At 33.1% G+C, this 10,853-nt stretch overlaps 1 non-coding gene across 1 annotated transcript; it reads right to left on the bottom strand.

The window, feature by feature from the left end:
• Positions 1–5,637: 5,637 nt before the first annotated feature.
• On the bottom strand, positions 5,638–5,861 carry LOC113776598. The gene has a single exon (XR_003469088.1). It is a non-coding gene; the product is annotated as a small nucleolar RNA U3 (small nucleolar RNA).
• Positions 5,862–10,853: the final 4,992 nt, after the last annotated feature.

Here is a 10,853-nt window from a genome sequence, read left to right as displayed (position 1 = left end):
AGACAAAAATGTAGCTAATACCTCGATAGAAAATGCACGTTCAGACTAAAGATCCAAAAAGAAAACATAAAGACACATTCAACCATGTTACAGTATTTCAGTTCTCTATTCAACTCAAGATTAGTTTATAAAATTAATTTCAAGAAAAGAAGGCAGAGCCTTGGCAAAAAACTAAAGGGCATGCTACTTGGAAGAATTGAGTAAACTAGAGAGTAAATCCATTTGGCAAGCAATGAAAAACTCGTTTAGTCAATTTATCAAACATGTGGTGGGTCACGGATGCTACCAAACTAATGCTAAAGAAGGCTATAACATTTACTCGGAATCTTTCGATGGCATCCAATCATCAAGAAACTTCGGTACAACCATCAAGAAACTTTTATTGTCTACTAAAAAACAAAAAGAAAATTCCCAAACATGAGAATGAATCAAAACAATGACACATCCAGTCAACTGACATTTTGATGGCATACTCAAATAGCTAAGTAGAAGACAACCCTAAATTGTTGATGCCATCTACCTTATTGCTTATTTTAGACAAAATTGGAGATGTATATGTAGACCTAAAGTTAAAATTATCTCTTCAATACAAGAAATCAAAAAGAAAACAACCTTGATGTTAACAAAAAATTGAATCATTGATATTCAATAAACTAAACAAACATCTTAATCATCGTACCTCCATCGGTGGGATGAATCCTAGTTGCTTCCTCCTTGAAAAATTAGCAGATTGGCAAGAAAATTGGCTAAATTTGCCCTAAATTGAGAGAAACAAGAGAGGGAGGGAAAGGTCACAGTACAGAGAGAGAGAAAATGCAGCGGGTGAGGTGAGAAGTGATGAGATGTGGTAAGTAAGAAAAGGGAGGAAATATTAGAATTTTGGGTGAAAATAATCACGCGCTAAAGCATAGCGCCAATTTTCAAAATTAAGGGTGATACGATGTAGTTTTGTCTACTTTTGGCACTTTTTTAATGACACTCCTAATTGACTGTCATGTTAACACCCTATTATGACGTTTAGGAAAATATGTTACAATACAAGTGTCATTAAAAGCTATTTTTCTAGTTGTGCAAGTTTCAAACAAACCATCCAACTCCCACTCCCAAATTTCACATGTTTCTCTCTTGTAAAAATCAAGAACTCAACATGTAACCCATTACATATATAGTAGAGCATGTGAAAAGGAATAAGATATCAAAATTCCATCAAGAACCAAGGTCAAAAGCAACTACAATTGAGTTCGTAAACCATTACTCAAGCTATCAAATTTCCAGCAAGCATATCTCGTATTTTCCTTCAAAGTTCACAAGGTTTTCTCGGTCAAATCAAGTGAAAAACTGCATGTATACTAGATCAACGTTTCAAGTAATATATGGGGCAAAAATATCTTGAACATAGTTAAAAATTTTGAAGAAAGTGGAACAAAATTCTCTTGGTTCCAAAGTTGAAACTTTCTATCAAGAAAATAACTTGGAAAGTAGATTTTTGGCTCATCTTAACCCTTTTGTTTAGGTTCAACTCCAACATACAAATAACAATTGAGGTCATTCTAAAGTGGATTGAGCAAGAATATCTCAAAAACTACCATAAAACTACTAATATTTCCACATAGAAGCATATGTCAAACTCACCATAATAATTCCCCATCAAGCTACTAAGATTTCCATGGAGCATACATAATACTTCTTCTTTATCATATAAAGAAGCATATAGCATGAATCTTAACAAAGAAATCCACCAAAATCCTCATATAAAACTTGTAAACTAATGATCTAACCACACATATAAAGCAGAAAATTTTCCAGCAACAAACTATCAAGAAGACAACTTGAAAACAACTAAAAACCCTCCATAAAATTCCTCCCTTTTTGCTCCTATAACATCATACACCAAATAAACTCAAAGATAAGGGAAGAAAGATAGGTTTCCTAACAAGTTTTACCTCTTTATCTCCAAAACCTAGGATGGAAAGCAAATCAAGAAAGTTGTAAAACTTCCTCCTCCAAGAACTCCTCCAAGAGCTTCCCTCCAAACTTGACTCAAGGATTTACGGAGTGGATTAGGGTTTCTCTCTTGTTTTCTCACTAATTAGACAAGAAATCAAGGCTTGAAATTTGTGTTTTTCTCTCACTTTTTCTCTCCCTATTTTCGGCCAAGACAAGAAGAAAAGAAGAAGAAATGGTGATGAAATAAAAGGTTGGTTGGATAAGAATGAAGTTTAGTCTTGGTCAAGGGTCCTTAGATGATTGACAAGTGGCAAAACAAGGAGTAAAATCTATCTAATTGTCTCTAAATCACCAAAATATCTAACTCTCTTCCAATTAACTCTTAACACCTCTTAACATATAATCCCTTTTGTACAAAACTCCCTCTTATCCACCAAATTTATTGCACACAACTTACTAGTTGGTCACATTAATATAATGCACTATGAAACTCAACATGCAACACATTGAATGAGGCAATAGAATAGAAATCAAAATTCAACTATTAAATCAACCAAGAATTTAAGACAAGGCCACTAAAATAAAAGATATGAAAATAATTTTCGAAACACTGCAAGACATTGATTGTACTTCTTTTTTAGACGATTGAATTGATAACCTTTGGTAATCCAAAGCTTGATTGTTTAAGCCACGTCAAAATATTCGTACAAGGATTCTCTAATTTATCTAAATTTAAATGTTTTTTGCCATTTGGATTTCATTGAAGTGTTGAGGGGGGAGGGAGGGGACGTGTTCAGGTGTTTAGTTAGTACTTTGTACCACAATAGAGAGTTTTGACTACCACTATTTTGAGGCTGGGTGAGCCCCAAGACGTGATGAGTCCCAAATATCTCAGAGCGTTTGATTGGAGCGTAAGTGTTGTTGGGTGTTTGCCCTGTAATGTGAGGCGAACGCCCAGACATTTGGAGCGTTGGGCGTTTTTATATTTTTCTTGTATTTTTAAATTTTGAACTTTGATTTTACTATTTCATCTTCCTTATCTTCGTTTGCTGCCCTTATTATTGTTTAATAATTTTGAAGAATGATTCCATTTATTTTCTCATTGGAAATAGTTTGAGAAAAATATAAGATAAAACCATTTATGACTATGTTTCCTTTTTTTTGCTTTTCTTTGATTCGATAATATAACTATTTTTTATTAACATGATTCTAGATGACTATTGTATGAGTTACAGCTATGTTGTGATTTTACTCATTAGACAACAACAATATTTTTGTAATTTTCGTAATTTTATCAGTTTTTTATATTTATTAGTGACATACACACACACACTATGTATATACATATACATATACATATATGTGTATGTATATATATATTATAATGTTGTAGTATTATTTTATTTTTTATTTTTTATATAATTAAAAAATCAAAATTTGTGGAACTTGTGCCCCACGCCTCGAGGCTTTCGCTCCGTTTGGACAGACATAAAATGCCCTGTCCAACGCCTTCACCTTTTAAAATATTGTTGACTATCCCTGTGAATTGTATTATGGATGATACTGAAGTACATTTGAAATGACGATGAGGTTTGATTTTCTCACATTTGATACACTTTTTCGTTTTTCCTCCCCTGCTTATGTAATCAGTTCAAGAACTTTTTTTCTTTCTTTTTCTGAAAAATTGGACTCAGTAACTGCATGGACTGACATTTAAATTCCTAATTGACAAAAGCATTCACAGAATGTAACACAGAGATATGCATCTTTTATGGGGATTCTTGTCACGTATGATATCAAAAATTTCTTCAGGAAAAAATCAAATAATCGAAAAAGGTTTCTGAAACTGATGTGCTCAAACCTTCAGGTTTACGAAACAGTTTGAGTTTTACAACAGTAGTCATTTTAGACTGATTGTTGTTCGAAAAAAAAAATCGCAACAATAACATTAATACAAAATTATTTTTTTTTTTTAATAAACAGGGCTAGTTTAGCCCGGTAGCCACTGGAAATCTGCAAAATAATCTGCCGAGCTGTCAACCCGACAGCCTGCAGCTTCTTTTTTTTTTTAACTTCAAGTAAGCCCGGCAGCCATGATAAATTTCCAAAACATCTGGCTGGCTGCAGTATTTTTTTTTTTAAAAAAAAAAAATCCAAGTTAGCCCGACAGCCTTTTTTTGAGCGGAATTTTCCTCATCAGTAGTAGTAGCAGCAGCAACTCTGAAATGATAAGAAGGAAAAAAAAGAAGAGTGACTAGAGAAGAAGATAAGGGTGTTGAGGGATATGTGACGAATGAGAGAAGATACACTACTACTGGTCTACTGCTACACCAATATACTCATTTCCCTTCTTTTGTTCAATATAATCTCCTTATATCTCTCTCTCCATTTTTACCTTTATCTTTTTTCCACCACCTCTAACCTCCTCTTCGTCTCCTCACTCTCACACTCACGCATGCACTCACCTTCCTTTCCACTTCCGTCCCACTGCATTTTCACCTGTCCCTACAACTTTTTCATTTAAATTTTTTTTTATATAAAAGTCAAAAAGGTTTTTAAATTTTTTTAAGAATCTATAAGTAGTATTAGTAGGACAAGTATTACCCAAAAAAAGAAAAAATTTTAAAAAAAGAAGAAGCTACCGACTGCCACAGTACTACTCCGTCCCACTACTAACATGTTACAACCTGCATCTGCTTCTGCATTTGAGTTTCCCACAAAAAAAAGGGATGAATATTTGTATTCGGTTGTTTGCTATGCACTGGGGCCATGCAGACCTTTTTTTTCACTTTTGATGGCCGGCAGAATTTTTGGAAATTTATCATGTAAGCCCGGCAGCCTTGAAGTTTATTTTTAAAAAAAAAAAAAAAGAAGCTGCAGGCTGTCGGCCTGACAGCCCGGCAGCTTTTTTGCAGATATTCCAGTGGCTGAAAAAATTCTCTTGCTTCTCGGGTTGTGTCAGCCCGACAGGCATAGTTTTGTACCAGAATTCTATCAGAACGTTATTGTTGCGAATTTTTTTTTCGAACAATAATTGGAGGAATTAGCCATTTTATAAAAGAATCTCAGAAAGCGTTCTACTACCCTCTTTTAGAGGATAGATTGTGGACTTTTAAACATACTAACGGGTTTACTAGCATCTAAAATCCCCATTAGCAAGTCCAAAATGCTTGCTACTGTCTAGGTGAGATATTGTCTCTGTTACAAGTTCATTAACCAATGATGCACACTTAAATATGTAGCTACTGATGCTTGTATAAATTTCCTACAACAGTTATCTAAAATTTCGTGAGTTCACTATGCTGTAATTTCCTAGCAGGCAACCAGGGAAAGGAGTAGTAAACTGATAATGCTTACAATCTTGATAGGATATTTGCCAAAATTTCCACGTTTTCACTTGCCTAAAACTAGTCCTTAAAGGGGAAATATTGCAAGCTCGGTAAAGGAGAAATTTATGGTTGGCTGTTGAAACTACAATGTGAAAAACACTCCAACAAATTCAACCTTTCCTGTTAATGCCTAATTACAGTTGGGAATTCACAGATTTCTTTTGGGCTTCTGGTAAGAATAATTGGAGAAATTTCGTTATAAGTCAGCAAGGAAAGCTTTCTGCTAGAAACCAAAAATATTGCCCGTCTTCTCCGACCTTTGAGGAAGACCCAGAAAGAAAATTGCAAAAAGAGATGGGAGAGTCTGTCAGACAACCGCAAGACCACCCCAACCAATGCCAGAGCGAAGGGCTGGGAACGATCCTCTACTGCCCTGGGAGCTCGGAAGCCGAGCAACAAGAGCTGTTAATCACGCTCTGGTCAAGCGGTCATATTTCATCCACCAGACGTGGTTTCCTGTCTCCTTAGAACTCAAGGACACAGAGGTACGAGCCTATAGAACAGATCCTGTTCAAGTAAGGTCGTGACCTTTGTGGCGAGATCTATTTCTTATAAACTTTGCAGCGCTCTATGTAGTTGTCGATGTGGGATAGCAATCAGGAGGTATTTTCGTGCACAAGTGAGATAAATAATCCAATTCTTTAATGACCAAGGTTAAAAAAAAAAAGGAGAGAGAGAATCAGATGTTTAGTCCTTGTTTGGCATTTGCAGCAATGTCAACTTGATTAACCTGATTCTTCCGCTGATCTAACAAGAAATAACTAATGGTTAAAAAACTCCAAGTAATTAATGCAATTATGGGTGAGAGTTAATTATAAAAATATCCATGAAGACGAATGACTAAAGTTAGAATGGATTAGATTTACACGAACAAATTATCCCTAAAAAGAAGCTAGCATTGTGTAGGTGCAGCAACCTATAAATTCTCCACATGAAAGCAATTACTACAAAGTAAGAGAGGGGTTATTAAAGAATAACGAGCAAAGGTAAATCAGGAAGGTAATAAATGGAATGTTCAAAAAGTTCATTCTTGTTCACAAATTCAGGGAATTAAAAGCAACGGAATGTGTGGAGAATACAATTTTGTCCATCTGATGACATTGTTGATTCTATTTTGACACCCAAATTCCCTTTTTGGGTTGTAAGGACAATATTGATCCCCTAATTAACATTTAATTATATATCTTGATAGAGAACTCTCTTTACCTCTTTGCATTGCACATTCTATTAAAATTTTCCAAAACAACCCCAACCCACGTCAATGACCGGCCCGAAAAAACCAACTACAAGATACACGTGAGAAGCACATGATGACATCTAAACTTCTGGCTAAATACTTTTGGCGCTGAGTCTATTATATTGAAAACTCCAGAATTTGAGTTTTTCAATTTTCAATTTTCAAATGACAATTTTGTAGATTGATCCTCGAGTTGCCATAAGATAATAGAATTGAGATGCTACTTTATCTTTAGGTTTATCGACCGAGTTTTAACAAGTCTGAATTTATCCCTCTTAAATGTCGGGTATTTCAAGCCAAGCTGAGTCCAAATTTTCAAGATGACAAAATGAATTGTGGATTACAAGGTGAACTTAGACTTGCACAAAAATGTCCCTTAAGCTTTCAACCTAATCAAGGTCATTAGATTTACCTCTCTTGAGGTCGGCCAAACTAGTGACCAATCCTTGGGATTTAGCCAAAATAAAAATTGTTGAAGGTAGAAAAATGATAAATGTATTAAATAAAAATGTAAATAAAAACAAAAATGATTCAAATTTAAAAGATACTACCAAAAGATAAACATAAGATCTGGTAAGAATAAGGGATAGAAAAATAAGTCACTCCACTCCCACTACTATCTTCGCTTTTCCTGATGTTGTGGATGCAATCAACACTACTGCCGTCACTACTGTTATGTATCTACCATTACTACTATCTCCTCTTGCTCTTTCTTTTTTCAATTATTTGATCTTAGGCACCGTTTCGATTGAAGGAAAGAGAAGGAAAGGAAAGAAAAGAACTCCAGAAGAAAAGAAAAAAGAGTAGAGGAAACTAGATTCCATCCATCTTATTTGAATTATGAAAGGAAATAAAAGGAAATTATCATGTATTAATTACGTTTTTATTCATAGTTTAAAAGTTTGATTTTTAAATACTTAATAGGTTTTTTAGGAATTTCGTAATTTTCATTAATTTTGGTGTCCTTTTCTTTCGTTTCTACTTACTTTTGGATAGAAAGTAAGCTGACAAAAATAACTAAATTTTTTCCTCCTTTTTCCTCCCTATCCTTTTCCTTCTCAAAAATCAATCCAAACACAAAAAATATTATCCCTCCATTTCCTTATCTTTTTTTTTTTTTTTTGTTCTTGGGGAGGGTAAAGAAGCCTAGCAGCATCTATTAGTACAATCAAACGTGGGATAGTCACCCCCCTAATATCATTTCCAATCACATTCCCTTTCTTTCCTTTTCCTTCCATTCGCTCAAAATAAACGGTGCCTTAGATATTATGTTCTTCCTCCTCCATATATATTCTCATTTTCTATTTACAAGCACATAAAGAAAAAGGTTGAGACACATGAAATTTGAGTCTCAATTTCCAGAATTAGAGAACTTGTTCAAGCTCGTGATTGGAATTGTATCGTGCATAAATTTTGTTTGCTTTCTTTTCTCCTTCCATAGAAGGTTCAAAACCGAGGTTGGGAGTTTGTTTGTGATAATAGTTGAAGTATTTTGATGGAGTTTGAAAATTTTTAATTAATGAAGATGGTAATCAATATCTAGTGTTAGCATTCATTTAATCCTTTCTTGTTCTATTTTTTTGTCTTTGAATATAAAGAAAGGAAAAATAGAGAGAATTGAAAAAGAAGAATTCATTATTGTGGTTTGAGAAAGAAGAAATTAGTGGATACTTCAGAGGCAATGGAAGTTTATAACTACTTCATGAGGTGAAGAAAGTTGATCGACTCTTGCCTTCATGAGGTACTAGGTTCAAGGGTATTTTGGGAGCTTAATTACATAGATTTTGACATTGCCAATTTAGACAATCACATTTACTAATGGTTAGTGGTTGTTCGTTACAAAATTATGAGTGGAAAGGTTTATTTAGTTCGAATAAACCATGGGATTGATTAGCGGATTGGTCAAATCTTAGAGGAGGTAAATTACTTGATTCTAATTCTTCATAAATTAACCACGATCAGATTTTTATGAAGAAATCCCATACATCGCATTTATTCACATGAATGTATGCATCCATGATTGCTTGTAATATACATCACTGTAACAAAAAGTGTTCTAGTTTCTTAGAACAATTGACTAAATTATATTATACTATAAATAATTAAAAACCATGAGATGCAAACTAGAATATGTAATTAAGTCATCCTAACATAAATTTATAACCTAATGTAATGTTATTGGTGTAATGGCTAAAGGCGGGGACATTCATACAAACATGTAAAAAAAAATAAAAATAAAAAAAGATATGTTTGCATGTTTTTGGGCCGAGAAAAAGTATACGCTCTCTTCCTCACAGAGTATGAATAGGGTGGTCCGGATTGGGCGTGATCCAATATAAGACTTTAAAATTGGGTCTCCTCTTTAATTGCCTTGGTCTATTTCATCTTACGTGGATAGACAAAAGGATAATGAGCACTTATTCTAATGGGCTGGCTATATAAAGACTAAGTTACGACCAGCCCAATTCAATTTGAAAAACTCGGGAAGACAAAATAAGTCTGCGACCTGAGAGATTAGGGAACGGATTGGGTACTTACATTACAGCAGTAGGTTCCAATCCACATTTTTTCTACACCGGAAGCATAGTTATTAGATCCAATTTTGGTAAGCAACTGGCAGAGAGACAGGGTAAGTGGGTAACTGGTGGGTGTTAAAATAATACTTATAAATATAAAATAGTAATTTTAATATACGTAAAATAGCTAATAAAGCTCTTTTAGATACTAATTATTGGACTTAGATATATAATGAATAGATAAATATAATAGAAGATTTGATTTCATTTTATTGTACTTTTACACAAATAAATTATATAGTCAAATATAAAATAAAATTGTGTCACTTGTTTTCAAGGTTATAACATCATTTGTATTATTTTATTTTTTAAAAATAAAATAATTGTTTAACTACTAAATATTGTCAGTTTAAAAATTAAAATAATTAATTGTATAATAAAAATGTAAACAAGTATATTTAAAAAATATTTAGTCATCAAATAAAAGCTAAACAAGTAATAAAATCTTATGCCCATTTAAATGAAGATCTAATTAGGGGCGTAAATTAATCAAATTACTTGACTCGAGCTTGGAATAGCTCAGTCAAAGGCTTGATTTGTACTCGGTATTGACTGAGTTCGAATCGAGTTCAAACTAGTTGATAAGGTATCGAGTCGAGTTCAAGTAGAAAAAATCGAAACTTGAATACTCGTCGAACCTTATCAAATAGTATATTTATAATATAATTTGAATTATTTATTATAAAATTATAAAAATTACTAAAAAAATCAAGCTTGAAAACTTGATTGAACTTGATTTGGTCGAGTTTGAATTTGAGCTCAAATAAAGTAAAATAAGCTCCAGGCTGAACTTGAGCTCCCCTTTGAAGAACTCGACGAGTTCGACCACAAAAATCTCTTTTTAGTCTTACTTATTAGAAACTAGTATGAATACCCATACTAAGCAGCGCTGACATTATTAAAAAAAATTAAAAGAGAGGGTGAAGTAGAAAAAATAAAAAAATTGTACCAACATAATTAAAATTTAAGATTTGTTTAGCAATAATTCAAAGTATGATAAAATGTGTACATCAATCAAGAACTGCATTTTTGTGGAAGATGGATCCTAAAATAATAATAGAAATTTATATTAGAAAATGAATGATATATGGATAGAATTGAATGTAATAGCATGTTATATTTGATGTCAAAATGAAATACTTACAAACATTATACATTCGATTTGATAATCGTGTATGAAGGTGCGAACATTTTTCACACCAATCAACCTTTAGTACGAAAGCCAATTTTGGTGGTTTAATTGACTCTGATGAATTTTGTGAAATTTGTACTACAAAAGAGTGTTTAGGAAAACTTGTCTTTCTTGGAAGTAAACTTGTTGAACCTTTTGAAGTATTTTAGTGGGATTACTGCGGTTTAGGCCTTGTTTTGTGATTAGTTGTTTTTTCTTTGCAATCTTGCAAGTTTGGAAGTGAAATATTTGTAGGTGAGATTCGTCCATAGTGAAAGTATGATACATGGTCTTTTTTTTTTCTCACTGTATTTGGTTTGTGTGGATGACAAATGAAAATGGATTAGTGATCGTCAATCTTGTGACTGATTATGAGAGTAAAATATGTTATGACGATAAGATACATAATATTGTGGGCAGTGTGAGAATTGTAATTCAAATGGGCTCCTAAAATTTGAATATGTGATTTTCATAGTGGTAATTTTCTTAAATTATCAATTAGTTATTATTATCAGTCGTGTGGTAAGTGTCAG

Source organism: Coffea eugenioides, chromosome 6 (assembly GCF_003713205.1).
Source record: "Coffea eugenioides isolate CCC68of chromosome 6, Ceug_1.0, whole genome shotgun sequence".
Classification (NCBI taxonomy): Eukaryota; Viridiplantae; Streptophyta; class Magnoliopsida; order Gentianales; family Rubiaceae; genus Coffea; species Coffea eugenioides.
This window is presented reverse-complemented; position numbering and strand designations above follow the sequence as displayed.